The sequence below is a fragment of the Helianthus annuus genome, chromosome 5 (assembly GCF_002127325.2).
Source record: "Helianthus annuus cultivar XRQ/B chromosome 5, HanXRQr2.0-SUNRISE, whole genome shotgun sequence".
Classification (NCBI taxonomy): domain Eukaryota; kingdom Viridiplantae; phylum Streptophyta; class Magnoliopsida; order Asterales; family Asteraceae; genus Helianthus; species Helianthus annuus.
Genome location: NC_035437.2, coordinates 122,872,252 through 122,878,127, shown reverse-complemented (window position 1 = coordinate 122,878,127; position 5,876 = coordinate 122,872,252). Strand labels below are relative to the sequence as shown.

The window sequence follows — 5,876 nt, the reverse complement described above, 5'->3', positions numbered from 1 at the left end:
TCCTGGTCATGTCACGTCCGTGGTACTCCGCGTGTGGATTTTGGGGGTGTGACAAAAATGGCAAAACTGCCCAAACCATAGGGACCAAAATGGCAGTTTACTCTAACATTATTCTCTTAACATCTGTTTACCAACCTTTGTAATTTCTGTTGACTGACCTTTTTAACATAGGTTGACTAACATGCATATTTGTTTACTATCTATCCATCTGGCAAGTTCTGTTGTAGACAATGGATAAATTTTTTTAGTAAAGTCTGTTCGAAAGCAACAAAGGTTTTTAACAGTTAATAGGCAGTAGTAGTTTGCTATCAACATAACAGAGTTGCTGTTCAATAAACCTATTGACCATTAGTATATATCAATTTTATAAGTCTGCACTAATTATTTTTTTACTCTCTGTCAATATGGGCTATGCATGGTTTTCTAAGAAATAAATGTTTGTGCTTAAACAGATGTTTGGTCATAAACAGATGTTTCACCTTAAACAGATGTTTTGTCTTAAACATATGTTTGGCCTTCTATATCTGATATTTGGATTTAACAGATGTTTGGCCATAAACAGATCTGTGGCATTAAACCAAACATCTGTTTAAGGCCAACATCTGTTTGACTATTGGTCAACATCTGATTAACTTTTGGTCAACATCTGTTTCAATTTTGGTCAACATCTCATTTAGTATTCAACAGAACTTTGAATAACTTAATATCTGTTCAATTTGTAAAGTAGTACAAAAACTAACATTTTTACAAAATCTTAAGTTACCCTATCATTAAAGTAATTTTGTAAAGTAGTTTGCTCTCAACATAATGGAATTGCTGTTGAATAAAGCTATTGATCATTAATTTATATCAATTTTGTAAGTCTGTAGTAATTATTTTTTTACTCTCTGTCAATATATGTTATGCATGGTTTTCTAATAAACCTGTTGACCATTAGTGTATATCTCTTTTATAAGTCTGCACTAATTATTTTTTTTACTCTCTGTCAATATGGGCTATGCATGGTTTTGTAAGAAACGACCCGTGTTTGCACATGGGTCTTACCGCTAGTTATATATAATAAATAAGAAGATTTGGGCCGATGTGGCACTTTCTTAGGGCTTCTCAGGATTCATTTTGGCGGGAAAATGAGCTGGGTGTTTTTCTTCCACGCGGATCCCGTTTTACTATCCAATCGACCCGGGTATATAAACCATCTAAAAACCCTAAATCTCTCAATCGCCACATTCTTCTCCTTCACGCCTGTTGTTCATCCTCCCCCTTCTGCTTCAACTTCCCGACGTTGATTCTATCAACAAACCCTAATGAACAATATACCCAATCAAACCGTTATTTAGTTTCTTCATTCCTTTTTCAAACCCTAAAACTTCAGCCGTACAGAGATTGAAGAGTAGCAGGTTTGGAATCCTCCTTTGATATATGTTCTCCCTTTGTCATGTTATTTGTTAAAACAAAATTGAAGGTCTAAGAATTTCTTCATCGAATACGGGTTTTTCAAAAATCATGATTTAAGAAACAAACCAAACATTTTCATGTTCTTCGATTAAATGTTGTGAAATTATGATTCATGTGAACAAGATGGAGGTTGGTTCTGGGTGGAGATGGTAGAGGAAGCGGTATCTTTTGTGGGTAGTTCCTGATTGGTGACCCTAAAACAGGTGATATCCTGCTTAGATCGGAAAGTGCGTGTATTGTTCCGGCCAAATCACGACGGGTAAGGTAAACCTGGAAACCCTATTGATTCCATGCTTAATAACGTGTTCATGACGATTACGGTTTTGTTGATATTAACTTTTTGTTGGATTTGTTATTTGCTTTGTGAAATATACGATTTATATAGATTCTGTGAATGACAGAAGGTGTTTTCCGGAACATAAAGAGGCTGAAGTGTCGCAGAATATAAATTGATATTTGATTTTCGTGCATAGTATCAACAGATACGAGTCATCTTTCTCTCGATAGCCTCCAACCCGAATCATTGATTGGTTTTGTTCTTCTCGAATGTATCTCAAACATGATATTATGAATATTATTGTATGAAGGTGTTAATCGTTACAAATAATGGAGATTTATGTTTGTTGCAGGGGATTAGTTTAGTTTGTGACACAGAATAACCGGTATGCGTCATTGATTCGATCTAGAACAATTTAATTGCTTATGTTTCTGAACATTACTATTTGTAATTCAGGTTACTCTTGTACGTACACAAACTGAAGAGTCAATTTGGGGAATATCTATGAGAAATCTATAACTTCTAGGATGATGATGTATGAAATCGAACACATATGTTGTATATCAAACGAGTATGTATCTGTTTCACTGATTTTGGTTATCTTATTGCAGATTGACAAGGGTCTGTTCCATTGTGACAATTGTGGAATCTATAGGTTTGTACATGAATATTTTGTTTGCTACTTATTAATTTCTTTTTATTGTGTTATATATCGATAAATTCCGATTCATTCTTTTTCTATTGATTTATTTTTTATGTATTCCATTTCTATTGTGTTCAGAGTTGCTGACCGTGAGTACTACTTCCATTGCAAGAAATTTGAATGTATAGGACATTTTTTGTATGTGTGTTAGTGCAGTGCGGATTCATAATTTTTTACCGGGCCAGGTAACAGAAAATAGCCAGAATTGAGAAAAAATTCAACATTAATGTATACTTTATGATCAAGAAATACACTGTATTTGTAAAGCGAGACCATGGATTGGGTGGCAAACACGGTAGATCGAAGAAGTTCGGGGAGAGTTCAAAAACTGAAAAAGATGCTAGCTACTACCTGGTGGACTCTCGAACATGGAAAACATTCCGACGAAGTTTGTAGACAAGCAAAAACTTGAAACCTAGTAACTTCTGAATGGCTAATTTTGTTTTAAATTAGGACTTTATAGTGTTATTCATTTACTTTTCAAATGATTATTATGATTTGAAATAGTGTAGACATGGACTTGATTATGATTTTCCATCGTGTGTTTTTTTTTTTTCAGGAACCAACAACACAACTGATTTTGGGTTACAAGTCTTCATTCAAGTAGGTATGTGAGTTATCTCTTGATTTTAATTGTTTTAACTAACTTTCTATTCATGACAAACCCTAATGTTCTCCACCATCGTTACCAAAACCATTTGATCTTTTGCAGATCTCTGTCGCTGTGTCAGATCGTTGCGTTATTTCTAACAGAATGAGCAAATCTCCGCTACCTTAAAGACGACCAGATCTCTGTCATTTTTGTTGTTTTTTGTTGAGACGTGGAAGACAAAAGAATTAGCAGATCGACCCGTTGCAGATTGTCGGCTATTTCTAAAGCGGTGATTGTCTAAATGAATCGGAATGATGGTGATTCAATTTGGCGATTATTGAGATCTATAGTAAGAATCCTCCGATTAGGTTAAACTTGGTAAATAACATAATCACATCTTATTATTTGTGTTCTTAACTTGGATCATTGGTTTTTCACTTTCTCTAAGGTATACTGCATCTGATTCCAGTTTTGCTTGGTTACTCTTAGATTGTTATAGAGTGAAGAATTGGAACCTGAATTGCCCAAATAATTTAGGCTTCGAGACATCAGTTTGGGAACCTGAATATGAATTCATTAAAAATAAGAGTGAAGATTGTTATTTTTAATAACAATGAAGATTGTTATTTTTATAACAATGGTCTCCTTTTAATTAACTCATACTATCTTTCTTTTATTTTATTTGTTGTTTGATTTTATGTGTTGGGAACAGTGTTGATTAGGTTATAGTGAAATGGTTAAACTTGGTGACTTGTAGAGTAATCATAATTGTCCTACTCAGTATGCTTTTTATTAGTTGTTCTTTGAAACCGAGTGAATTTGGTGGTTGTATATATATTATACTCACTTTTGATTGTGCTCAGATGCTAAACGAAACACAATACCAAACACTCCACCATAATGCAAAACTACACCGGGCATTGCACGCCTGCATCACCACTCACAACGTTTTTTCAGTTGATCGTTTGAGGCAACTCTTGATTCTTCAAACCGTCAAAAGGCAGGGGCTGAGGTAATGTTTCCTTTCTTGATTTTTCATCTGGCATGCTTATAGGTCTTCTATATTGATTGTAACTCAAATGTGTGTTAGTTCTTTGAATTGGCGGGGGACATCGATAGAGATTCGTCGATGGTGATTTTCGTCACCTCAGTATCAAAGATACATTCAATGTTAATTTCTATTTCGATGTTGGTTTATTTTGTTTTGAAAATTGTTGGAATTTGCATTAATTTGACTTAAAAATTCAAGTTTTATGTTAACCCTCTGATTTGTGCATTTGGGTTGATCATCTTCATTTGTTAGTAATATCCAAAGAGTTATATGCAGGGGTCAATTAAATAGTATAGTATTTTGTCCGACGAGTTTATTTGGATGCAAATGGTCTCAAATTTTTGGTGGTTTTTTATATCTCTTTGGTTGCTTTTGGACTTTTTCTTTATTATTGTTTTTAAGTTTAGCATGCTTTAGGCACCATGATTATATTTCGATACATGCATGTTTGTGGGATTAAAAAAGATGAATTCATGTTTCTTTCTTTTTTTTTTTTGGAAATTTAAATTAGTTAATTATAATGTTAGCCAATGATCATCTCTAGATAAAGTGGTGAAAGGCTTGTATTTCAAGAGATAGAGGTTTAACTCCCATTTGGTGGAGAGTGAAGCACTCGTGGGTAATGATAGGAGACCCATGGAAACCTAGGTTCGATCCTTGAGCCAAACCGGTTTTACCGGTAATTTCACCATCGTGCCTATGGGCGGGTGGGTTACCAGGTTTTCCCCGGAATTGGTGGTGGACTCGGGTTACTCTGTGAGTACCCCGTTTGGTCCAGTGGGTGCCCAGAGAGTGCTCGGTATTGATTCTGTTGACCGTTAAAAAAATAATTGTAATATTGAAAAAAGAGTTTTGTTTACATTAATGTTTCTGAAGTGGAAGTTGTTTAAATGTTATTGTAATTTATCATTATCATGCTTTGTTTGGTTGATCATCTTCACGTAGTGTGGATTGATACAAAATACAAGCAAAGATAGCCACTGTTAATTTGAAGTTTTTTTTTATTTCTTGTATGTTTCCCTGTTATAAACATAAAAGGCATACCATGGCTTTGTACACTATTTATAAATTTAGAATACGTGCACTTATCAACTCTATATTTTTTATCACATGTGTAATCACCTTACTTAACTTTTTATACTATGCCTAAAGAGCTTATTATAATGCATATAATGACTTTATGAGTTTACAATCGTTTTCCTCATTCGGAAGCAAAAATCCTTTGGGTTATATATGTCGATTAAGATGCTTGGGTTAAATTGTGGCAAAAATCTCAAATGTATTGGTGGGCATGGGTATTAATCTGGAATGACTACTGGCTCATCCACTGTTCATTGCGTGTTTACTTTCCAGCGATGTATCCCTAAAACAAGTAAAGAAGGCAATTGAAGAAACACGAAACTATTTCTAGATGCTGGTTACTTCAATTTCACCGATTTCTTCTACATGCTGGACTTGGACGTTTTGATTGTCCTCCCCCAACACTGCATTAGAGTTTGCTCCAAAACCAAACTCAGGAATGATTCCTTGACCAGTAATGATCGATGGAAAAACAACTCAGAAAACTTAGAAAAAGAAGATGAAAGTGATTTGTAGAAAACCGGTGGGCGCCAATGAAGAAACACGGAACTATTTCTAGGGTTGATTAGTTTGGTTTATGTTTCTACCATAAGGGTTAATCTTCTTATGACTTTCTGAGCTCCTTAATGATCCACTAATCCTGCAAAACAGAACACCGTTAGCTCGTTAAGAGGGGAATATGGGGGTTTCCCTCTTAACCAGACTCCGGTGTGAGAAT

General features: G+C 34.7%; 1 long non-coding RNA gene across 10 annotated transcripts; it reads left to right on the top strand.

The window, feature by feature from the left end:
- The first annotated feature begins 1,204 nt into the window (after positions 1-1,204).
- Positions 1,205-4,535, top strand: LOC110916032. 10 transcript variants are annotated; one of them, XR_004892840.1, is made up of 9 exons: positions 1,205-1,397; positions 1,579-1,719; positions 1,857-2,117; positions 2,189-2,267; positions 2,344-2,387; positions 2,514-3,042; positions 3,148-3,405; positions 3,517-4,039; positions 4,118-4,535. It is a non-coding gene; the product is annotated as an uncharacterized LOC110916032 (long non-coding RNA). The 10 variants fall into 10 exon arrangements; XR_004892842.1 differs by lacking the exon at positions 4,118-4,535 and having other exon boundaries at positions 1,206-1,397; positions 1,857-1,985; positions 2,085-2,117; positions 3,517-3,706; XR_004892841.1 differs by lacking the exon at positions 4,118-4,535 and having other exon boundaries at positions 1,206-1,397; positions 1,857-2,003; positions 2,085-2,117; positions 3,517-3,706.
- Positions 4,536-5,876: the final 1,341 nt, after the last annotated feature.